The following is a 26,477-nucleotide window of genomic DNA, read 5'->3' as shown; positions in this document are numbered from 1 at the left end:
TTCCATCTAAGGATCTAGAAGGACTTTGGAATAGTTGAATTAATAGAGACAAACGGTAAGATGCTGGTTGCCAGGGAATAGGAATCACAGGGAATGGGAAGTTATTGTTTACTGGATACAGAGCTTTGCTTGGGGAGAGGAGATTTTCTGACATGCATGGTGGTGGTGTGTACCCAACAATAGGAGTGTATTTAATGTCACTGAACAGCACTTTCCAAATGAAGTGGTAACTTTGATGTCATGTGTATCTGACCACTACAAAAAGGAACGGATAGTGAGTTTTGCCAAATCTATATTTGATATGCATAAAAGGGATCATCTGAACTTTCCTTTGGTCCCCAGACACAGTGAATTATGTTAGCAGATAATCTAATACTGAGTTCTTCTATGTCTCAAATTCACCCCTACTAAATTTGACTTAGTTATTTTTTTCAGTGTTGCTGTTGGCCTATGTCTGTGTTTCCAGCATCCAGCAGAAGAAGGTGGGATTGCAAAATCCACCCTGAAGTACAGAGTGAAATCTTACCTTCCAAAATTCCCTCCTCAGAAAAAACAGAGAATAACTGTGTTGTGGACTGTTACTCTTGTATGTGGGACTGAAAGTTCATAAATGAGATTTTGACTTTCTTCTTCCCTCTTCGTCCTCCCCCTTTCCTCTCCCTTCTTTCCTTCATTCCCTTCATGCTAGGTCTTGCGTGCTTTTCTCATGAGTCTCCTTAATAGTCGTATTGCTTTTCTCTGACTCAGCTATGTCAACAGCTCCAGAACATTCCAGCTACATTTCTGCTTAGTCACAAATTCTGGAAGCTGATAAGTACTCTCAATCAATTTAAAATGAAAAAATAGAATCTATAAAAAAAAAACAAAGCTTAAGAAGAGATAGTGAGCTCTGTAATGATGCTGGAAATCAGATAACGGGCAGTGGGAAGTCAGAGGGTAAAGGCACTTGCTGAGCAATTAAGCCTGATGACCTGAGTTCAATCCTGGAACCCAAGACAAGGTGGAAGGAGAGACTCAACTATATACAGTTGTCCTCTGACCTCCATTAAGTGTACCTCAACACACTTGCATGTACATACAAATCACACACACACACACGAAGAGCCAGGCTTCTTACAATAACACATTTCAGCAGCTTTTGCTGATCCCCTTTTGTGAGCCAGGGCACATGTTATATATAGGGGAAAAAGTCAAGACTAAGGCTGTTGCAGTGTGCGTGGAAAACCAGTAGGCAATAACATGAAAACTATACAAGAATCCTATCATAGACCTAAGAATCCTGCCCTAGACCTGCAGTAAAGAACTCCTGGGGGCATCAGGGAAGTCTTCTGTGCAGAAACCTTCTCTTCACTTCTCATCTTGTATAATCCAGTTATCTCTTGGGATCTAGAGAGCATTTGTTCCAGGACCCCCACCCCCACAAAGAATGGCAAAGTCCATGCATGCTCAAGTCCATGATAATAAAATGCCATAGTATTTGCATAATCAACACACATGCTATGTACTTTTAAATCACCTCCTGATGATGTATAATATCCAATAAAATGCAAATTGTATGTTAAATTGAATGCTAGTGTATTGTTTAGGGAACTATCATAAGAGAATCAGTCTGTGAACATTCAGGATTCATACTATACTGCTTCAAGTGCTTCCAGTCCAGGATTCATTGAGATCACAAATGTGGACTTCAGAGACTCAGTTAGATGGGTCCCTCACCTAAGCTCAAATTGGTGTATAGAACCACGGTGGGCAAAAAGTCTCCCTCCCCTACACCTCCAAGTATTGTGCCTTTTGTGAAATTCTAAACTTTTGTATGATCCCCACGGTTTAAATCATCTGCTATGGCTATAGGGGGCCAATAGTGATGTCAGCAAAGGACTGAGCTCAAGGTCCATCCAGTCTGCTTTGGAAACATCCTCTGGGCACAATGCTAGGAGCCTGGGACAGGGCTCTTCTTGGCTGCTCCCTGGGATTGACCAACAGTCTTGCCTTGCTGATTTAGTGCAGGTCTGAATACACAAAGTGCTGCTCCTAAGTCTCCATTATGTCTTCCCGTTCCTTCAGGCTTGGTTTTTCTGCTGGGATCACCAGGAGAAATGTCAGCCCATGCCAATCATGCCTCTTGAAAGTCACGCGATTTCCTTAGCTTGTGCTTATGCTCTCTGCATGTGAGCCAGGGAAGATTTGCAGATTGTGTCACTTTAAAATGTTCACCTGGAGTTACACTGTGTGAAATCGTGAACTTCCAGAAGATGCTTCAACGAACTTAGTGCAGATTCTGGCCCTCTTGAGTCACAGCAGACAGGTGTGCCATCTGCTCATGAAACGACAGCGGACTAGGAATGGTAAGATCACTCTCAGTTACTGTGGCCCTTTCCCTTGCTTCTAGAACCTACATATAAAAGGAATCGCCTGCATTTTAGACTGAACTTTTTCCCCGTGAGTAAAAATCTGACACTGGAAAATGAAATCGATTCTACATGCAAATTCTATAGCAGTGTATTCTAAGTAAAATGCAGTCCAGTTGGCCCCTCAGAGCCTGGGTCTGTACCCATGGATCAATCAACTGCAGGTGGGAATTTTTATGGAGGAAAAGAAACGCTTCTGTCCCGAACATGTATAGACTCTTCTTCTTGTTTTTATTCCCCAGATAACACAGCATAAGAGCAGTTCCCACCATGCTCACAGTCTATTCCGTATTATAAATAATCTAGACATGATTTAAAGTATACTGAAGGATTTTCATAGGTTGTATCCAAATACTTCTCCATTTTATCTGAGGGATTTGAGCATTGGTCAGTCACTGACGGATATTGAGGATAGCTGTGTGGAACCCATTCAAATTCTTTTCCAGAGGATTAGCTACAAGAGCCAGACACTAATGTGGGTTTTGGAATACGTTGGCTTAGTGTAATTATAAATGTACATAAACTGGTGATTCATGAGCTTTCAAATTATACATCTGCATTTAATTTTATGTTGAAGTGTTTTTAAATCCTCAGAAAATGATGTTACCAAATGTTTCTGGCTCACTAAATGTTCTATTTTTTCTAAAGTCTTAATCAAAGACAAAGACTCATCCAACACCTTCACATAAAATTTGATGAGTGGGAGATACTTTCTTATAATATAAATATATCGGGCTGAAAGAATTCAGGGAGAAACATCTTGGATTTTATATACAATCACCTGCCAAGGGGATAGTTGCAGTTTGGGGTTTCTAGTTAAACATGCTGTGTGAAGAAGGTGGCACCATCATGAATGGAGAGGCTAGGTCACCTGTCCTGTCATCAGCTCCTAACTGCCACACTGAAGCCTCCTGCCAGGGTAGGTAGGATCCCTTTCAGCCTTTGCTGGCCAAAGCGATCCAGTTGCAGTCAGAAATTCAATCAAGCCTGTTGCCACTGGGTGGCACACTTGGAAGTCTGTAGAGAAACCTGGCTTCGGAAGGAGCCTCCCGGACTGGGATCTATAAACACGGGGCTCTGCTGCTGCTCTTCCTGACTGCTTTCTCTTCGGGCCTGTTTATAAAACGAGGAAGTCTGTGGCTTTTCAAAGAGTGTGGATTTCACTCTGGAAGTCTTTCTGCTGTGATTATACAAAATTAACTAGAGTCGCCTCCTCCCCCCTTTAAAGTTTATCTTCGTTTTGATCTGAGAATCGAGAGCAGTGAAGCGTGAAGCAGGTTTTGGTTATGGTCATGGATTTGTTGAGAGAAAAAGTGGCAAAAACATTTGTGCTCTGACATTTCCTCTATTCCTAGAGGTATAGTATGGTAGGTAATAGCTACATAAAGCTATTTTAAGTTAATCAGCATTCAGCAAATTAAAAATTCAGACTCTCTGCTAATGTAACCCTATTTGGGGCATGAAAGGCCTAATATGGTAGCATTCACATTGCACAATGCAGACAGAACAATTCTGTTCTCATAGAACGTTTAAGATAGAAAAGAAAGTATCTGTCTGTGCCACCTAAAGACAATGGGAGGCCTTGCCTGGAAGTTCAGGTTCTTAATGCCAGCTGTGGAAAGTCTGAGACAAGAGGACCACATGTTCAAGGCCTTCCTGGATGTGCTGGTGCATCTTTATTGTTGACTAGATTTAGAATCACCATGGAAACACCCCCCTGGTTGTGTTCACAAAGGTGTTTCCAGAAAGATTTGATTGAAGAAGGAAGATGCATCCTGAACGTGGGCAGCACCACCAGCAGGGTGTGGTCCTGTCCGGGTGAGAGAACAAGCTGAGAACGTACATCCTCTGTCTGCTTTCTGACCACAGACACCGTGTGACCAGAATCGCCAATTCCTGCCCACAAGCTTTCCCACTGTGGCGCACAGTGCCCTCCGACTGTGAGCCACAGCGACGAGAAAAACCATGTTTAACCAGGCTACAAAGCAAGTTCAAAACCATCCGGACTGACAGTGAGACCCTGCCTTAAAATAACAATACCAAAAGAGCTGGGAATAAATGTAGTTTACAGAGAGGACACTTCCCTAACATTCATAAGGCTCTAGGTTCAGTCCTAGCACAGGGAAAACAAAAGACCCTGAGAAGTGTGCTTTATGGTTCAATTTAGACCCAGTTTCTATTTCCTTAACATTTAAACTATGTTAGATAGACACATTTTCATCCTTGCCATGTTGTGTTTCCGAAGCTTCAGAGCTAGAGTGGGTTAACACATAGACATTGGGTAATAGGCTTGATTGACAAAATTACCTTCAAGTCAAATGTACATATTTCATGGTAATCAGTTCAGAATCGGTATCACCAGGATTTGGGTTGTTAAATACAATTATTCAGTTATTCCTCATGCCTCTAGGTCCATATTAGATCTTATGCTTTTGACCCCTGTCATATCCATTGTCCATTTTGTTTTTCATGCTGCTTTCTTCGTTCTGACTTGTTTTCATTTCAGTCCTGTGGGAGGACTGCTCACCTTCCCCAGCCCTTAGTGCTTCAGGATCGCTGGGAGCCTGCTTTCCCATGTTCCCATTGAGAATATCATATTTGCCAGCTGAATGACTGGGCTCTAAGGAGATAATTTTCCTGTCTAATATTGTGGGCATTCTTAGAAGTTTTATTACATTTACATGTTATTATGGGAGGGCAGCTTGGTGAAAAATGGAGATTTCAGGTAATCGTGTAATTTGTTAACTGGGTAATTTTCCATTTTCAGGTGGCTGTTTTTGGAAAGCTTATAGATAGATCTGATTCTACACTCAATGACTGTGTTTGTGCACCCACCCTGATGCTTTGTATCAAGGGATTAAAAATATATTCAAAAATGCTCCAGTTTTGAAGGTACAAATACTAGTAAAAATGAATACATGTTTGAATAAAAATCCATTCGATATTTGGTTTTGCCAAGGGATGGAACTATGGATAGTCTGTATAAAAATTAGTTGAGTATAATTGACTATGATGACACAGATTTTACAAGAAAGAAAGGTGTTACGGAATAATCTTTTTGTACCCTGTAAAGATGAGTCTTTGCCATGGTGCCTTCTGGTTGGTTTAATAAAGAGATAAATGGCCAATAGCTAGGCAGAAATAGGTTAGGCAGGAGAGAAGAGGAGATGAATCTAGGTACAGGAGAGACTCCAGAGGATATGGGGAAGGAAACAGGAGGCAGAGGATGGAAGAGCAGTAAAAAGTCATAGGTCAAAATGTAGATTAATATAAATGGCTAGTGGACAAGCCTAAGCTATAGGCCAAGTTTTCATAATTAATAATAAGTCTCCATATCATTTTTGTGAGCTCAAGCCTAAAGAAAAATACATTAGAGGTAGGACCCAATTGAATTATTTCTTACTGTTTTTATTGAGCTATACATTTTTATTCACTCCCCTCCTTCCCTCCCCTCTCCCTTTCAACCCTCTCCCATGAACCCCACATTCCCAATTTACTCAGGAGATCTCATATTTTTCTCCTTCTTATGTGGATCCATATATGTCTCTCTTAAGGTCTTCTTTGTTTTTTAGGTTCTTTGGGGATGTGGACTGTAGACTTTTCTTTGCTTTATGTCTAATAGCCACTTGCCAGTGAGTATATATGATATTTGTCTTTCTGGGTCTGGGTTACCTCACTCAATATAGTTTTTTTTTTCTAGATCCATCCATTTGTCTTCAAGTTTCAAGATGTCATTATTTTTTTTTACCACTGAACAGTATTGTGTATATGTACCACATTTTCTTTATTCATTCTTCGGTTGAGGGATATATAGGTTGTTTCCAGGTTCTGGATGTTATTAATAATGCTGCTATGAGCAAATTGTCCTTGGGGTATGATTGAGTATTCTTTGGGTATATGCCCAAAAGTGGTATTGCTAAGTCTTGAGGTAGATTGTTTCCTAATTTTCTGAGAAATCACATACTGATTTCCAAAGTGGCTGCACAAGACTGCACTACCACCAGCAATGGAGGAGCATTCCACTTACCCCACATCCCCTCCAGCATAAGCTGTTATCAGTGTTTTTGATCTTGGCTATTCTTACAGGTGTAAGATGGAATCTCAGAGTTGTTTTGATTTGCATTTCTCTGATGGCTAAGGATGTTGTGCATTTCCTGAAGTGTCTTTCAGTCATTTGAGATTTGTCTGTTGAGAGTTCTTTGTTTATGTCTGTACCCCACTTTATTGGATTATTTGTTCTTTTAATGTCAAGTTTCTTGAGTTCTCTGTATATTTTGGAGATCAGACCTCTGATCAATGTGGGATTAATGAAGATCTTTTCCCATTCTGTAGGCTGTTGTTTTATCTTGTTGACCGTGTCCTCTGCTTTACAGAAGCTTTTCAGTTTCGGGAGGTTCCATTTATTAATTGTTTCTCTCAGTGTCTGTGCTACTGGGGTTCTATTTAGGAAGTGGTCTCCAGTGCCAATGTGTTCAAGGCTACTTTCCACTTTCTCTTCTATGAGGTTCAGTGTGGTTGGTTTTATGTTGAGGTCTTTGATCCATTTGGACTTGAGTTTTGTGCATGGTGATAGATATGGATCTATTTTCATTCTTCTATATGTTGATATCCAGTTATGCCAGCACCTTTTGTTGAATATGCTTTCTTTTTTCCATTTTAAATTTTTAGCTTCTTTGTCAAAAATCAGGTGTTTGTAGGTATATGGATGATATCTGGGTCTTCGATCTGGTTCCATTGGTTCCCCTGTCTGTTTTTATGTCAATACCGGGCTTTTTTCATTACTGTAGCTCTATAATAGATCTTGATGTCAGGGATGGTGATGCCTTCAGAAGTTTCTTTATTGTACAGGATTGTTTTGCTATCCTGGTCTTTTTGTTCTTCCATATGGAGTTGAGTATTGTTCTTTTGAGATCTGTGAAGAATTTTGTTGGGATTTTGATGGGCATTACATTGGATATGCAGACTGGTTTTGGTAAGATTGCCATTTTTGCTATGTTAATTCTACATGCCAAAAAGAATGGGAAATCTTTCCATTTTCTGGTGTCTTCTTCAATTTCTTTTCTATAGATTTAAAGTTCTTGTCATACAGGTCTTTCACTTTTTTGATTAGAATTACCCCAAGATATTTTATGTCATTTGTGGCTATTGTGAAGAGTGATGTTTCTCTGATTTCTTTCTCATCCCGTTTAAAGGAGGGCTACTGATTTTTTTGGAGTTAAGCTTGTATTCTACCACATTACTGAAGGTATCTAAAGCTCCCTACCCTCTTTCTCTAGAACAGCAACTGAAATGAGACTTCACATTCAGTCCTCTTGAAGAGCTTCTGGAAAATTCTAGCATCCAGGATTGCCTCCTAGCATGACCCACCCATAACTACCAGTGAGCATCACCTGGGAACATGGGAAGAGCAGGTTCTCAGGCTCTACCCTCACCCTATTGAGAGGCTAGATTTAAGTCCCAATCAGCTGTGCTTTAGCAAACCCTTCAGGGATTGAGAACCGTGCAGGATTTGAGGATCACTGCTCTGATGTGCCTGGGTCAACGAGTCTCAGTTTTGTTCTTTCAAAGGCTTTCTAGATGATTCTAATGGGCGACACATTTGAGCATTGCTGCTCTAGAAGAAAAGTTGCTCCAGGTTCCCTCTTGATGGGGAACAGATTAGGATGGTAAGAGATCAGACAAGTAGTTGTGTTAGCTCACCACGCTATTGTGGTCACACTGTCTGGAAGGAGTGTTCACATCAACGAAGGATAACATCCACTGGCCTTGACTCGAGTGTTGGAAAAAAACCCATTGGGAAATTATCTCTGCACTGTGACCGCTACTCAAACACTCACGCTTAAATGCAGCATCGTGGGGATGTTGTTAAACAGCGGGGCCAGCACTGCGATTCTACAGTTCCCACAAGCTGGTGCTGTCGGCTGTGGGACTTCATGTGGTGAATTATAGATCAGAACGCAGCTCTATTTCTCCCACTCAACAAATATTGAAAAAACAAAAGAGGTCATGGATTTGAAAGAGAGTAAGGAGGAGTTTGTGGGTGTGTTTGGAGAGAGGAAATGGAAGGGGGAAATGATGTACAAAGATTATTATCTCAAAACAAACAAACAACAATAACAAAAACCTTAGGTCTGCTGAATCAGTACTTGCATTTAAGAGAGCTCTACTGTTCAGAGGTGATTTATGCTCCTGATAGAGGAAAGAAAGTATCTAAGTTTCCAGATGACACAGATTTATGTGAATTTTGGCTGACCACAGGTACGTTTTATATAGTTCAGAAGAAGACAATACAGACGGCACATTATTGAACTTGTAAATATGACACAATTGTTAAGAAATGCTTTAGGGGCTGGGGAGATGGCTCAGTCTGTAACATGCCTGCTGGAGAAGCGTGAGGAACCTGTGTTTAAATCCCCAGCACCCATGTAAAAGCCCCGTGTGTTGGCACTTGTATCCATCTAATCCTAGCACTGTAAGCAGGCAGATATAAGGGACAGGAGGATTCTTGGAGCTTACTGGCCACCCAACTTGCCTAGTGATCTCTGGACTGAGTGAGAGACTCTGCCTCAAAACTAAGGTGGAGAGTGATAGAAGTCACCAATGTCAGCCTCTGGTACACACACGCACGCACGCACGCACGCACATGCGCATGCACACGCATAGAGAGAGACAGAGAAATAGGGACAGAGACACACAGATACATAGATACAGGGAGAGGATCTGTTTAGATTTAGCACTTGTTCTTAAAACCTATTACCTTAAGACAAAATATTTTTACTCATTTTCTAAACAGACAAAGTGAGTGAAGACAGAGTTTCGATCATTTCCTAAGGAATTATATTGTAGCTACTTCAGAAAACACTGAGTGGCTGAGTTGGAAAAACTTTTAATTGACCCATTAAGAATGTATATAAATTATTGCTGCGTCAATGAGAAAATTAATTTGATAATAAATGTGATGTATTGTTTAAACTAAATACAGTGAAGTGTGGCTGACATTTCAGCCTCCCAATGTACCACGTTAAAACATTACTTCTCAAGTTTTGAAGCAGCAAATCAAAAGAAGTTGCTCATGTCTCATCCCATGATGGATTTCATTAATAACTTGAGGATTGGTGACTCGAATTTTAGTTTCTATTCAGAAAAAATGCAAACTTCAATTATTCAAAAAAAACCCAGCATATAATTCTCTTTTGTGGACAACACACATTAAAAACTGTTGTAGTTTGAATGTCTCATATGTTAAAGCAAAATAATCTATAACCTTTAATGGTCTTTCGTTTGTGTTTATTATGAACCTATCAAACTATGTAGAATACGATTACAACAGCGCGATTTTAATGAATTCACGGAACTCCTAGCTGGAAGGGATAGTGGATTCTGAATCCAGTCATTTCACTTAATAGAGGAGGAAACAGCCAGAGAGACGTCGAGCTTCTTCCAAAGCCAGTGAGCAGGCTTTGGCTCCTGATGGGCTGGGGCCAAGAGGGGCAGACAGAGGCTTGGAAGTCCTGCTCCCCAGTCTGTGGGGCCCCCGGGATTGGGGGGGCGTTTCTCACCTTCCACGGAGCCCGTCCTCTCTCCAGTGCAGATGAGAGCCTTCAAAACCCTTTTAAAGCCCAGTGTGGAAAACAACTTTAGGAGTTCTGAAAACCACATCTGTTTGGCTTTGGACCCACAAGAATTACAGAAATCACCTCTTCTTTGCCCACCAATTATGGTGATTAAATTACTAGAAAAATCAAACTTGAAAGAGAAGGCGGTTCCACCAGATGATGGCAGGGTACGGGGCTGCCCCCCAGCTCCCCCATAGTTCTGAACGGCTCGTCCCAGTCCTAGAAAGAATTGCAGCTTGCCTTTGTGTTTAGTAAGCAGACCTACGAAAGTCCTTACTGGTTTCGGTAAGTGCCATTAGACTAGCCTGTTGTGCTAAGAGCGGCGGGGCTGCATCCCGGCTCCCAGCAGCCCGCGTGGCTAGCTTAGGCCCTGAAATAATTACACGGAAACTGTATTCTTTTAAACACTGCTTGGCCCATTAGTTTTAACCTCTTATTGGCTAGCTCTTACATATTGATCTAACCCATTTCTAATATTCTGTGTAGCACCACGAGCTGGCTTACCAGGGAGATCTTAACCTGTGTCTGTCTGGAGTGGGAGAATCATGGTGACTGCCTAACTCGGCTTCTTTCTCCCAGCATTCTGTTCTGTTTACTCTGCCTATCTAAATTCTACCCTATCAGAGGCCAAGCAGTTTCTTTATTAATTAACCAATGAAAGCAACAGATAGAAAGGTGACCCTCCTCCATCACTAGCCCAGTTCATAAGTCTGACTTTCGAGGTCACATGAAATTTAGGTCCTCAGATTTTGGCATGCTAGCCAAAACACAACAGAAAAACAAAAGTAGCATGCCATTGTAATTTCGTTTCCCTACCAGAAAGAAGCCATTAAACATTCTTCTAAAATACTGTACCGGTAAATCAAAAGCAGGGAAGTATCCAGCCTTGTTCTAGTAAATGTTCAAACACCTTAATGCTCAGAGCTAGTACCCCAAGGGTTTCCAGCTTGGCGGTATGTAAGAATACACTGACACCCTATAAACGCTCCTCTTCAGATTAGGTCATTTGACACAAATATTTGCATGCTCGCGGAAGCTGAATGGGAATTGTATACTGTGTTGGGGCTTCTATGAGTCTGTAAAAGAATAGGCTTGGTATAAATATCCAATTTGCCTCCAACAGCTAATTTCTCACTGTCTAAAATCTTATGGACAAACTCCAACACACACACACACACACACACACAAATGTGTTTGAATTTAACTTAAGATTATTGAGAATAAGAACCTGAGAAATATGGACCCGATAAATGTTAGCTACATTTTATAATCTTTTTACACAAGTGCTCAAAATAAAATTTAAACATATGTAAAGAAATTACCCATTTAATTTTCATTGATAGTGGAAAGAAATAAACATAGTTCAGAAAATTTATTAAAAATCAGACAATACTGCTAAGCAGCCATTTTTGACCCACCCCTATGTTAATATTCAGAATGGCATAGCAGCTCAAATATATAAGCCGTCTTTTTACAGGTAAGGAAAGCTGAGGAAGACCCAGACTGCAGACTGTTCCCTGCGCTCTGCTTTAATCTTGAAGTCTTCCACGAAAGATGCGAGCACATCCCTTGCTGAGCCAGTGTCAGAGAGGCTTCCTCCAGTAAGAGATGGGAACACATACAGAGACCCACAGCTGGACACTGTGCAGAGAGGGAGAGAGCTTGGGTGTCTCTATCAAATCCTTCCCCTCAGGACTCGGGGAACGAATACTCTGGAAGAGGAGCAGATGGAGCGTAAGAACTGGAAGGATGAAGAACACCGGAAATAAGGCCCTCTAATCAACATGATCAGTACTCGTATGAACTCAGGGACTGGGGCAGCATGCACAGAGACTGCACAGGTCTGCGCTAAGCCCTCTGTGTATTTATTATGGCTTCAAGTTTAGTGTTTTTCTGGAATTCCTGAGTGTTTGAAGGAGTGGGTCTCTGATTCTTGTGCCTTCTTTGGGGCTCTCTTTTCCTTCTGTTTGTTTGTTTTGTCCAATTTGGATGAGTTAGCTTTTGCTTTATTCTATTACAGCTTGTTTACATTTTTATTTTATTATTAGAAAATATGTGATGTGAACACAGGGTTAAGTAAAAAAATAAGTGAAAATCCTAATATTTTTATTACTAGAGTACGGAAACTCTTTATGGTTTAAACACGCATCAAAATAACAGATTTATGAGGAATGAAAATGGCTCTATTTGGCTCCAATCGTGGGTTTATAGCATAAGAGGATGTGTCTAATGACAGCAGGTGAAAACGCTCACCTTCACGAGTACTCAAAGAAAGTTGACTTGAAGAGGATGTTTTCCCTAGGGGAAGACCAAGGGCACTGCTCTGCTAAAGGAGTGTAACAATAAAATGAATCCTTAATGACACTCAGCTTTACTCACAGACCAGTACTGCGCCTTGCTCAGCTTCCTCCTGCAGCCAATGGGAGCAAACACAGAGACCCTCGGCTGGACAGTAGGCAGAGAGTGAGAGGCTGTGCAGAAGCCTGACCCTGTGCAAGTTCCTGAACTTGGTGGCACTTCAATCTTGAGTTTTCTGGTCTCCGAACCCATTTCTACTCTTTAATAAATAATAAATTCCTCTTTAATAATATCAGTCAAAAGGAGTCGCTCAGCCACTGCGTGGCCGTTGCAGAATCCCAACCCAACATTTCTGGCAGTGGGGCTCAGCTGAGGTAGACAGAGTCTGTCATCTTTAGAGCTAAGTTGTGTCCACACGCACAGCTTGAGTTCTGTGTGGCTGGAACCCTTGCGACTCCAAGGTTGTAAGGTTGGTTCCTGATCTCGGAGGCTCACTGAGTGAGGAAGAAGGCAGGCAATGGTGGGACATTTAATTACAGTTCTGTTGACTTGTTCACAGATGGGAGTATGGACTCCCGGGGCATGGGTTAGGAAGACATTGCTTTTGTCGTTCCAGTGCTGGGAATGGGAACCAGCGTCCTAGACAAGTGCTGTGTCACTACCCAAGGACAGCTGCTCTACGCACAGGGACGGTCCCACAGAGGCTCTGAGTCAGGTCAGAGATGTGGGCAAGCTGGCAAGCTTAGGGTCTGGGGGACTCTTAGAGGTAGCTACCAGGTGAGTCTATGCTGAGACCTATTCAGAATAAGTCAGGATACCTTACAGGCCATGGCATGGGTTTGGGGCTCTTTCCTAAGGTAACAAGAGCCCTTAGGTGAGTTTCAACTGGGCAACTGAAGTAGTTTTATTTTGTAAAACCCTGGGCCTGAAGGGTAATTCGGAGTCCTTATACAGTTGGTCCCTTCTTATGTTTCAGTATTTGAAGAAAAATTCAAGTTGAACTTTCTGGAATGCTGAGAGCACAGAACAGAGCTGTTATCGTCCTTAAACAAACACCAACAACCAGTTCCCCAGCACTGACTTGGCGCCAGCCTCACCAGATCTGCCCTGTGCTGGCCAGCCTTTGGCCTGTGGACTGGAGATGTTGCTCTGGCTTTAGATGTTGATATTTGTCTCATCTTAAAGAGGAGGAAAGTGGGGTGCCAGGAGAGGAAGTGGCTCATTCAAATTTATAAACGGTGGGCCTAGACTGAAACCAGGCTGTCTGGCTCCAGGATTTGGACTGTAGTGATTGGCATAAAAGGTCACCCCTCCTTCTTTTGCGTGAAGTGGTTCACCTCTCCTCAGGTCACCAGCACACCTTGTCCAGTCCAGTCCCCCAAGTTCCTGCCAATTCTCTCCTGCCCATTGCAAAAATCCCACCAGGATGAGGACAAGCCTTTTTTCCATTTCTGCAGCTAACAGACACATTTTTAATGTTAACTTGACTGGGCTAGGGGCTCTCTGGTCTTTGGTTAGATATCACGCTGTGGCTTTCTACGAGTTATTCACTCAGCCAGCTTGTGGGGTTGGACCAGACAGGGTCGCTGACAGCCTGAGTAGAGGTCACTTGTGAAGAAGGAGGAGTGGCCTATTATGCTAATCACTGCTCATTTACCAAGACTGAGGCATTTCTATTAAATCAAACTTTCTGTAATCACATTTGTGGGAGAGATTAACACAAGCTGCTTTCCATAATGCAGGTGGGCCTTATCCAATGGGTAGAAGAACTGAACAGAACAAAAGGCTCAGCTTCCCCTGAGCAAGAGAGAACGCTATAGCTGACTATATATTTACGCTGGAATATCAGTTCTCCTGAGACTACTATCCACCTTAGGGATGTTTGGACTTGCCAGATGCCATAGCTCCATAGTTCAGTGAGTCAATTTCTTTCTTTTCTTCTTTTTCTTTTTTTGGTTTTTCGAGACAGGGTTTCTCAGTAGCTATGAAGCCAGTCCTGGAATTTGTTCTGTAGACTGGCCTCGAATTCACAGAGATCTGCCTGTCTCTGCCTTCCGAGTGCTGGGATGAAAGGTGTGTATCACTGCCACCTGCAAGTCAATTTCTTATAGTCCCTATATCTATCTATCTATCTATCTATCTATCTATCTATCTATCTATCTATCTATCTATCTATCTATTCATCCATCCATCTATCTATCCGTCCATCCATTCATCCATTCATACTATTGGTTTGATTCCTCTGTGTATCCCTAAAATACCTCTGCATTCCTTCCATTTTGTCTCAGAGTCCGTACTTGGTAAATATGAGGGGATTAGCCCACCTGGGACACTCCCATACACTGCTGGCCTCTCTCTCCTCTTCTCTCCAGGTCTATCTACACACACACCTGGCTTGCCTGGTGTTATGAAGATCATCTGTCCCAGATTGAAACAATCTCACCAGGCAGGAGGAAGGAAACTCCTAGAACCCAGGAAGCCATGAAACTTACATAGCTTAGGAAGCTGTCAATGAGAGAAGACTCGCAGCCTCAGGCAAGTAGAGATGCTTTGGTGGTGGTGTTGACTGCAAGTTGCATGGTGCTTATGGGCACTTTGGTGATAACTACTGTTTGGGGGTTACCCAGACCCCTGTATGTATCCCTTCACCTATGCTCCTCAAAGTATCCCCAGGAAACTCCTTGGCTCACCACCAGTGATTTTTGTGGACTTAATTCTTTGGTTTAACATCGGTGCTTTGGTGGAGAGGAGCACACATTTGTTCAGAACTCCCTGGAAAAAAGCACACAAAACTTGGGTTTTGGTGTGCACCTGAGGATACATGCTCCCTTTTGTCTGCTGTGGTAGAGGTCTGCACTGGTCCCTGGTTCTGGGCTGACATCCTACTTGTCTCTCATCATCTGTCCATTTGAGGTCCTACTTGGCCATGCCATATCCCCTTTCCCGACCTGACTCAGGTCAGACCAGTTCCCATGTAGCCTTCCCCCTCATAGGCTGATTCTCTGAGATCCTGATTCTCCCAGCAGGAAGAAGGTCAGATTTCTTCTTATACTTGTGAAGCATGCTCGACTTTGAGCTTAGCATCCTGATTTCCTCCTTTACCCCTCACAGAACTGACCGCATGCCCCGTAACAGATCCTGGCTTTGAGTGGGCCTTTTTGGCCTCAGCATCTCCCTATCTCTTCCTGTTCCTCCTTGATGTCTTAGCAATGCTGACATGGAGTTAGGTGTCTGATTATAAAGAAGGGAGGAGGTAAAAGCTAGGCCATAATGAGGCTCAAAATGAGCTGGAGTATCCAGAGAGGAATGAAAACATTTTCTGCTAGAGAAGAGGGGGATTGTCCTATTGTGTTAGACTTTGAAGTTAAATGACGTTTACAGAGGAACTTGAGGTAGACATCAGAGAATGGTGTGGAATGAAGACCTGGACCTATGAAGACTGCTGGGAGCCTGGGGCATGAAACCCTTGGGTGTAGGGAAAGAAATGGAAGAAAGTGAGGGAAGAGGATGAAACTGGAGAGACTGGGGAGAATCATCTAATGCAAACATCTGTCCAGGATGAGTTAATGAGCTGTTAGCTTCTGTAAGATAACCATGGGTGAGCCTGCCTATGCATATTATGTATAGATTTATAGCTATCTAGCATAACATAGGGGCCAAAGAGCAGCATGCTTATGCTTTTTCTGGCTACGATTTGGGGTAGGAGCTCAGACTGGGTCACTTGAAAGAGCTTGAGAGAATCAGGGGCTTCATCTGGGACACAAAGATGGATGTGGTGTACTGGATATTGTCTAATATTCTGTCCAGCCATACAACTTTTGATGGAAATTTTTTGAGTTTGATAAAAAATTTTTTCTCTCTATAATAGTTCAAATAACAGAGTTACATACTTATGATTATTTGTAGGAGAAAATTTTTAATTATAAATTTTCAAGCATACACAAAGTATATCTATCCCCATTGTTAATGTCTTGCCACATCTAACTAGTCTTTTCTTTAGATTGAAATATTTTAATGTATTAAAATGCCATTTTGCCTCTACCTCTTGCAGTGTTCTAAAATAGGAAAATGTTACAAAAATTTCTCAAGTTCTTTATTATGCTTCACAGAAACAACTTTGATCTATTGTGCAGATCAAGATAATATTTTTCCAGTTGTCTTAAGGCTGGTTTTCGACAGCTGTCTGAATCAGGGTCTAGAAAAGGTTCACATGTGTCTTGTTTTATCTTTTTCATCTCTTTTAAAGAACAGATATCTTAAATGCAAACACAATTTTGCTTTTGTGGAACCAGCAAGGTTCAACCTTAGGAGAGTTTAAGAAGACAATGCAGAGGACCTACTGTCTCTCTGCCCCTTGGCTGCCTCCCTTCAGAAGACACAACTTCTATCAGCTTGGATTTTGGTTTATTTCTTATTTGTCCTTTTCTGTAATCATGGCTAGCCTAGAACTTACAATGTAGACTAGACTGGACTTACACTCACAGATAAGGGCTGGCCTCTACCTCCCAAGTGCCAGGATTAAAGATGTATGTCATCACATCCAGCAGGACCTCCTTTCGAATAGCTATGCAGAGCTTAAACGGTAGCTGTTTCATTAAAACAGAAGACACGGGGCAGCTGAAACTCTCTGTAGGACCTTGAATGCACGAGCCTCTCAAGGATTAGTGACTGGTAACCAGAAACAGGCCTTTGGAGCTTTCCTTCTTTTATGAATTTTAAGGCTCCCCCCTGTTGGGGACTGTGGACCCCCAGACCCTGAATTTCCTGTGATCCCCTGCCTATCAGAGCAAACAACTTGTTTTCCTATGTTTGCAGCTGCTCTGAGCAAATAACTTGTTTTGTAGCTGCTCTGAGCACTAGACCCTCAAGAGTTCCTGATGACAGGGGGGTGGTTTCTGGTGGGCTTGCAGCTGAGAGTTAAGGCATGGCCATTAGTCAAGGAGACCCCATATAAGCTTCCCTGGAACACAATAAAGAGAGCATTCTTGGGGCATTATTGGAGGTCTCTCTCTCTCTCTCTCTCTCTCTCTCTCTCTCTCTCTCTCTCTCTCTCTCTCTCTCCAGTACCATAGCACACAGTGTGTAGAGCAGGTGTTGTTGCGCTACAGCCCCTCCCCCAGTGGAATAGCCACTTGATCTCTTTTCACCAATTTCCTGTTGACTTTGATATAATTCCAAGTTAAGACACATGGCTGTAGGAAAACAGGAAGCTAGGAGTCATGGGAGCTGGCCCTGGTTCTGCCAATGCCTAGTCAACGTTTGCTAACCTGTCTGGATTTCTACTGATAGTAGTTGAAGACCTTGACTAAACCAACCAGAGCACAGAGCAACTGATCAGAACCTTCCAAATAAGACTAGATTCCTTGACTCTGGCAGAAGAAAAGCAGGGAGTAGGATTGCACGCTGGAACAGGAGACTTTCTGAGAAAGACACCAAGAGCCCAATAGCATAGGTGTTAGGATCAACAGTTAAAAAACAGGACTTCATGAAACTGAAAAACTCTGTACCACAAAAAACACCATCATTCAAGCAAAGTGACAGCCACAGAATGGTTATAAAAAAGAGAGAGAGAGAGAGAGAGAGAGAGGGAGGGAGGGAGGGAGGGAGGGAGGGAGGGAGGAAGGAAGGAAGGAAGGAAGAAAGAAAGAAAGAAAGAAAGAAAGAAAGAAAGAAAGAAAGAAAGAAAGAAAGAAAGGTCATATATCCGATAGAGGGTTAGTATCTAGACTATACAGAGAACTAAAAAACTGAACATCAAGAAACAAACAACCCAATTTTAAAAAATGAAATATGGAACTAAGCAGAAAATTCTGAAATACGAATGACTGAGAAACACTTAAAGAAGCGTTCAACATCCTTAGCCATGAAGGAAATGCAAATTAATACTACTAAAGATTTCACCTTACCCAGTCAAGAAAACAGGTGAGAGCCCATGCCTCCCCAGAGGAGCCTCTTCTTGTGGTCGGTGGTGACTAACAAAGAGCCACAGCTAGACAAATGCAGAAAGTGGGCGTCTCTGGAGCACTCAGCCCTAAATGGAATATCTTTATCAACCTTCTTCCCTTAAGGCTCATGTGTATGTGCAGAAGGGGAGCTGACTCCATGGAAACCATGTCATCTAGATACAACACGACTGGAACACATATGCACCAAAAGCATGAATAAACCACTCAAGTTCAAGCCAGACACATCCCAGTACTGAGAAGGAGAGGGAGGCATAGAGTTTCACTTCTAATCAAGAAGCTATAGCCATTAGTACCTTCTGGGGAAGGGAATATTGGCTTTCCTCAGTGCTGGTGGCACCAGGGTAGACCCCACGTCAACACAAAGTGGATTCTATAATGTTTTGTGGATTTTTGTTTAAGTAATTTTTTTTTTATTTTTGGGTTTGTTTGTTTCTTTGGTCTTTTTTGGGAGAAAGGGAGAGAGATAGCATTAAGTTAGGTGGGTAGGGAAGTAGGGATCTGGCAGGAGTTGGGGGAGGGAAAGAGTATGATCAAAATATATGGAAAAAAAGGAATTTCTAGAAAATGTGGGTGGTAATCATGTCTCTATCAGAAGACCATTATGACAAATAAATGATAAAATTAACACGATACAACTGATAAAAGGCAGATGGAAACTCTCTTTCAGAAACCTCGGTGAATTCCAGTTTTTTTATTTTTAAGCTCTGTAGGTAATGGCCTGTTTTACAACAGCTGTGAGTACATTTTAGTTTTCTCTGTGAAATTTACAGTGTTGCCTGGGTCAGGACTGAGTGCTGATAAAGCATTTTTAAAGACAAAAAAAAAATGTAGAACAAGACTCCTCTTAGGCTCATGGACTTTCAGGGATGAATGGCCTACCCGTTGGACCCCCATTTGTTGGTTGAATTCTTGTCAAGTTGTAGTTTAGATCACAGCTTCTCCAATGTTTGTAGGTACCAGAAACCCCTAAAGACTTGTTGATGTCCAGACTGCTCATCCTCAGCCCCAGGCTATTTGAATTAGAAGTCTGGGTGGATCCTGAGAATTTTGATTTCTAACCTGGCCCCAGGTATTGTTGCTGTGTGTCTGAGAACCATGCTTGAAGAACATTTGACCTAGGCAAGCCCTAGTATACATCCAGAGGGAGAGAGCGCTCTACCTACTAATCCTTCTTAACCCAACTTTCAAGAGCCTGACACATTCATACATGGAATTAGAGGAAACATTTTTTTTCTTCATATTAGTCTGAAATCTGTATCCCTACCCCGTGGGCTCAGAGGCTCTTTGCCATTACTCTTCGACAACAGAGTTAAGAAATCATTCATCATAGCTTTAAGGAAAAGCATTTTTATTAGATTTGGTTTGTGAGTCACTCCTCTCCCAGCAAAACGGAGACTGACTATAATTGGCACTAAGAAAATATGGCAAAAACCTTAAGCCTTTCTAAGGAGAAAATAAAATGATCTACTTCTGAGATAACAACGTCAATCAAACAAATTCATTTAAGGTGGCTCCATGTGTTTGGGGATGGAGATACACTAGCAACTGTTTCCTTCAGGAATTCCTGGAAAAATTACAGCAGCTTCTCTCCACTTAAAGGACACAGCTATTAAGCAATGGACGAGTCAGTGATCTTCCATGGTTTTACCAAAGCTTTGTGGACCCGTGACCAACGCAGCAGTGAGATGCATATTTTGGCACAGGAGGCACTTGCTGAAGAAATAAAAATTTAATGGACATATATCTGAAAGTTCCTAACACTTTGGGGAGATTTTTGAGATTTATTCTAGCATGCCATACAATGAGTTTTATTGGGAACGGCTAAAATATATAACTTTAATAGGGATAGGTAAGCACAAAACGTTGACACCACTGAGAAAATATTGTCCATGCCAAAGTAACTGCCGTAAAAGTTCTCAGAACATTTCAGAAAAGAACCAGAGACTTTAATAGGGGTTGGTGTTGTGGTGGAGCTACAGCCAGGGTCTCATTGTAAGGAAATACATGTAGGTTTCCAAGGAAAAGCATGCAGTTACTGTCTCCGAAGGGGTTGATCCTGCTTATTTTCGTATGCACACAAGGGAGGATCGTGACTATTTCACCATAAATACTTGATGAGACCTCCCTAATTAACAGTTAGCATGACAACAGCCATATTAAATCAGGTGTGGCTTAGGAAAATACTTTGAGGGGAAACGTAGTTCTCTTCTGCACTCAAAGGCAACAAATCTAAGTATAGTCATATCACTTACTAGTTAGGGTATGTTTTAGAGGTTGTATCATGTATCATGTGTGGTTCTATTGTCATGCAAACAGAGGTAAGACGGCTGCATCACTGAGACCTTCAGCATATGTGCAGCACATCACTGACTGAAATCTCATGGTACATTACACAACTCTGCATTTTCTCCTTGGAGATGGAACTGTCCCCGTTACCCATCATTACCATTCTTTCTAAGCTAAGATACTTGATTTATTTTTATTTTTTTCATATTGATTGTAGGGTACAAATCCTGGAGCTTTAAACCACCACTGCTTTTCCTGGCATTAATATTTTTTTGAGCTTCAATTTCATTGTCTGATCTAAAATGGAAGAGCAGTATCTGCCCCCTAGACCACTGTGATATATAGGATAATAGATAGAACACACTCAGCCCAGAGCCAGCTGAATAACGCCTGTCCCTGTAATGGAGCATGGTGTGGAGAGATGGCTCAGAAGGCAAGGAGCTTCTCGTGCAAGTATGGCAACCTGCAGGTGCTGTTGAGAGGGGCACATTAAAAGCTGTGAACTGACAATCTTTCAGGAAACACATTTAATTTCATTTAACACAGCATTTTCTAACCTTAGTCCAGCAAAAGGTGTTTTTTGTTTTCCTGATGAGACCTTCACGAGGCGTGGGGCATCGGTATGTTCATGGCTCAGCACACAGGCTCGGAGCTGTCGAACTATAGTACCCATTAAACCCTCAGAGACATTTTGACCTTGGTGCTTGGTGTGGTCCCAGCCACCAGAATACAGGGTTGAATATAGGACTCACTATTTATGCCAGCTTCCAGATGCCTCTTACCCAAACAATGACTTCCTGTGGGAGCAGTTTACGCTCAATTCATCACCACAAGCAAGAACTACAGCACAAGCTTTTCACCCATAATCTCCTGTTCCATGTATGTCTGAGCGGACAAATCTGAGGGGTCTCTCTGGAGAAACCACATCCCTGCTGGCTGGCAGCACTCAGGAGCAGAGGCTGCTTCCTCTTTATTTCTCCGATTGGCCAAACCTGAGTACTGGGCAGTTGCCAAGGACCCCGGGGAAGATGCTGCCAGCGAGGGTCCTCTGAGAACTGGGGCTCCAAGGGCCCGCGAAAGGCACTGAATATGAATGCAGGGCCCCCTTCTCCACAGCAGATTTCATCTCCCGTGTGCTTGAATTCCCCGACCTGGCCCCCGGCCCCACACTTTTGACCCTCTTTCTTTTCAGAAAAGGGTACTTTGCCTTTGACCCTCTCCCAATGCTTTGGTAAACTTCCTGCCACACCAGCTCCAGATTCACCTTCCTGCACTGACTTGCCTGGGCAGTGAGGCCACATTCATTTGCAAGCTTTTCTTCCCAGGTCTGCATATGGTGGGCGAGCTATGCATCTCCAAAAGTGTTTCCTTTTGTAGGAAAAAAACGCGCTCTTTCGACAGAGCCGGCTCGGGACACCGAGGGCTGGCTCCTTGGCGGGCTGCCCCAGTGAGATAATCTGGAAGCAATCAGTGGAAGAAAAAGATAACACAGCTGTGATTTTCAGGGAGACAGGTCCTGGTTTTTCTACCTGCCAACCACGTTTCCTCTAAGGAGTTTTTTAGCAAACGCTGTAAAAGAGACCTTTTAATCTTGTTTCAAAAGCCTGGAATCCCAAGTCGTTCCAGATCCTGGGTAGAAAACAGGCCAGAAAGACATAAGAGGCTGAAGAGCTCAGGGTTTGTAAAGAGGAGGAGTGAAGGCCGGCCTGGTGCCACCGCAGAGTCCACATCTTAGCTCTGCCTGTACTTGAGAGGACTTGGTGAACTTGGCTTCCAATGCTCTCGCCCACAAGTAGGATATGGTTTGGGATGGGGGCGGAGGGTGTTGCAGAGGTTGACAGGCATAAATCTGTCAGCGGATGATTTTCAGACATCTGCCTGAAGCCCTTGGAACCAGGCAGATACCTGCCCATGCCTGGGAAAAGCTGAGCAGAATGGTTGCCCTGGAGACTGCTAGGCTAGGGAAGAGGATGTGCCAGTAATGACTAAGTAATTAGTTTATTGTTTAAATGCGGAGCAGAGGGGAAAGGAGAAGAGAGAGAAGAAGGAAGAGGATAGGAGGGGAGAGAGGAGAGGCTATGTTAGGATCTGCAGGGCTGGACAACTAAGGAGTAATTTTTTGTTAGGAGTAATGGAAGCAGCAGAGGCATCCTCCCAGGCCCTGGTAGTGCCTGCTGACTTGCAGGGCATCTCTGATAATTGTTGCTGTCATCTTGAATGTAGCTGAGTGGTGAGGCCTGTGAAGTCCCCAGCATGTAGCTCCAGAAATGTGCATAATGAGTGCAGGTCCTTTAATCTTTCTTCCTATGTCACTGGCAGGCACTTCCTGGTCCAAAGCAGGCAATTTTTGCAGCGAGTGCTGCAACTGACACCACGGTTACATTTAAGAATATTTGCGAAGTTCCCTTGCTAATAGTGTAGAAAGGCCTGGAGTAGAAGACAACCTGATGCCAAGGGTCTCTCCAAACCTCAGGACCTTGGTCTTTACAATGCAATAGCTCGGGGCTGGAGGAATGGATCAGTAGAAGAAAGTGTTTGCTTTCCAAGTATAAAGACCTGAGCTCAGATCTCAGCAGCCCGTGAAAAGCTGGGCGGTGCCATACGCCTGCCTGTAACCCTATCTCTGTGATGAGCAGAGATAAGAAACTTACTGAGACTTTCTGAGTGCCGATGTAGCTCCAGGTTCCCTTGACCCTGCCTCAAGGCAATAAAGGTAGGGGCCCAGCTGGGTCAGCAGTAAACACAGCTCTACCTCTCATGAGGTGCCAGCTCCTCAGACTGGAATCTCACTCAAGAGCTGTGTCTCTGGCCAGCATTGAGGGACATGACCTCTACAGTGATGCTTAGCAAAAGTATGCAAGGGGCCTGGCGTTTGGAAAGGCCCATGCTATCTCCCCTGAGCAGCTTTCTCTGGTGACCATTCACTTCTTGCTGCCTGGGCCTGTGTTGCCGTTTCTCTCAATGGCAGTGTAAATTGGCATGTTATGCAGAAGACATTAAGAGATGCTGTAGAGCATTCAGATGACCCCACTGTCATGTGACCTGGAGAAACCTCTACTGCATCAACCCAGAGCAGGCACAAACCCTGGTCGCTTTTTGACACGGTAGACTTTTGACAGCGGCTTCCCATGTGGCAAAGAACAAATGGCTGCTTGTTTTGCCTGCTGCATCCCATAAACTTCAAATTTCAGAATACAAAATTTCAAACATGAAAACATAGTTGAATTTGGAGGGAAAGATAACTGGTACTAACATTTCTTGGGGTTTCTAGGGGAGCAAGCATGTTGATATGTTACCTGCATTCCTAGAAACGCTGTGGAGCAGAACGTGGGGGCTGAAAAGTTACTCCCCCAAAGACTGGAAGTTTAGCTCGCATTTAACAATGGTGTGGTTTATAGTTAATTGTTAATTTCTTCTTCTTCTTCTTCTTCTTCTTCTTCTTCTTCTTCTTCTTCTTCTTCTTCTTCTTCTTCTTCTTCCTCCTCCTCCTCCTCCTCCTCCTCCTCCTCCTCCTCCTCCTCCTTCTTGGTGTTAGAAATTAACCCATGGCTTAGCTCAAGCACTGAGTGTTTTCTTTTAATTCCTGGCTTATCTTCCTCCTTTACTAAGGTGTCAAAAGAATTAAATAATATATAAAAATATTTAGCATAGTGCTTGGCACATTAGTAAGCACCAATAGATGTTTGTGTCAGTACTAACATATAGGGTCTTTCGTATTCTTGTGCTGTGGGCACCATCCTAGACTTCAGTTCAGCTCCAGCATAAGTAGAAGGGCTGGGTCTCTGTTTATTGAGCTTCACATAGGATTCCTGCATCTAACAGGACACGCACAGTTGATGGCCACTCCATATTGCAAACATTAGTCTCTCATGACAAGGCAAAGTCAACCATTAGCAGAGGAAGAATGGATATAGAATTTACTTAAGGTTCTTTAGGTCATTTTTTAAAAAAAAAAAAAACTTTCAAATACATTTCTGGAACTTTCCAGTAATAACATAAGAGTATTTTAAAGATTCCAATAAATACATATATTTCTAGTGAATTGTTTTCCAGACATATGAAGTTATCTAGTTTTAAAACCTGCCAAGAATTCTTAGTATTTATTCCTAGGATTTTTTTTAAAGGTTGGAATGACTCTGAAATTCCAACCTACCACAGCCTGTGGTTCTTTGCTCTAAGTTCTCAAGGATAAGCCCATTCCCTCAGCTTACGTTACCACAGAGATACTTCCAGTTTGATACATGAATGCTGTACTTTCGATGTAACCAACGTGCAATGTATTGGTCCAAGAACAAACAGCAATAATGCTGCATCAGCAAACAAGATGCAGATGTTCTAGAAACATCCATGCCAGAGAAAAGTGTATTTCAAAACTGAATAGGCACTATTTGCAAGATTGTCAGAAGTTCTAAGTCTCAGAATATGCTCACTGTACTCCTTAAGAAGTCTGTAGATAACATGGAAAGTATAGGTATGTTGATTTTAAAAAAATATGTAGTTACAGACCCATGTCATCAACCTCACAAACTCTGATCCTGTTCCCTTTTTCCAAGAACTAGACTCCACGGCCACACTGAGGGGGTCATGCTCTGGTAGAGCCCCAGAGTCCGTTAGTCCTTGGTTCAGGACTGTGCCATTAATCTCAGAGCTTAATATTGCGCTCTTAGAGGCACAAGACACTATCCAAAATTCGAAGCAGCTCTATTGAAGAGAGGGGCATTTCAAGGTTCACCAAAGTCCATTTACAGCTTTTTTTTATTTTGTTTTTTGCAGATTGATAACACCTTGAAACCATTATGTGGGGAAGAAAAATGAAAAGTACCAGACGTGTTCTCCAAACATCCTCCACTCAACAGATTCCGCTTCTTCCTAACATTCTTATCTGTGACATTTCATCAGTGTAACTGAGGGACGCCAACACATCTGCATGGTTAATATGCTAATTCAGTTGGTGAAGAGACACGTGACTGCATTCCAGCCCTCTCTTCTAAGAAGTTTCCTTTTGGTCGGGGCCTGAACGTACTTCAAACCCTGGTCCTCAGCTTGAGAACGGCTGAGACTATGGTTAGGTCTGTCATACTATGGAGAGAAAGACAGCAAGTCAAAGGGCAACTGGACTGAGGGACTAACTTCTAGACGCAAATGAACTTGGTTTATTCGTTAATCCCCATACGCTTTGTTACTTTTTTTTTTTTAAAGATTTATTTATTACGTATACAACATTCTTTCCATGTATGCTTGCAGGCCAGAAGAGGGCACCAGATCTCATTAGAGATGGTTGTGAGCCACCATGTGGTTGCTGGGAATTGAACTCAGGACCTCTGGAAGAGCAGTCAGTGCTCTTAACCTCTGAGCCACCTCTCCAGCCCGCTTTGTTACTTTTTAAAAAATCTATACACTCACATATACTCACATCAGACTATGCTCAGCCTTCCATGCTGGGAAGTTGCAAGCCAGCTTAACGTGAGAGAGAGCAGAAGAACGCTATCCTGTGAACCCCAGACTCAGTACAAGATTCCCGTGCTAACTCTCTGACTGAAAGAAAAGAAAAGCCTGGACTTCCGAGTATTCATGAAGATGCCATTTCTCATTCTGGCTCTGTTTGTAGCCCCTCCTGTGACCTTTAGGAATTGATGAAAGGGGGTGTGTTTGAGCCCTTCCTCCCACACATCCCCATACCCACCCCAGTCTCCTCAGGAATTCCCACGTTTCCCTGAAAGTACAAAGCCAGCACCATGAAGGTTGGAATGCCCATCCCCAGCGTTTGCTTTCCCATCATCCCACAGACAACCCTTTCAGGTGTCAACCCCTGTGTTTGGGAGTAGGGTTAGTTTATGGGAGTCTCTGGGTTTAAGAGCTAGCAAGGCAGATAGACTGCGTAAATTTTTATTCTCACAGGGAAA

Source organism: Chionomys nivalis, chromosome 1, assembly GCF_950005125.1.
Source record: "Chionomys nivalis chromosome 1, mChiNiv1.1, whole genome shotgun sequence".
Taxonomy (NCBI): domain Eukaryota; kingdom Metazoa; phylum Chordata; class Mammalia; order Rodentia; family Cricetidae; genus Chionomys; species Chionomys nivalis.
The sequence above is the reverse complement of the archived record's forward strand: the minus strand, read 5'-3'. Positions refer to the sequence as shown.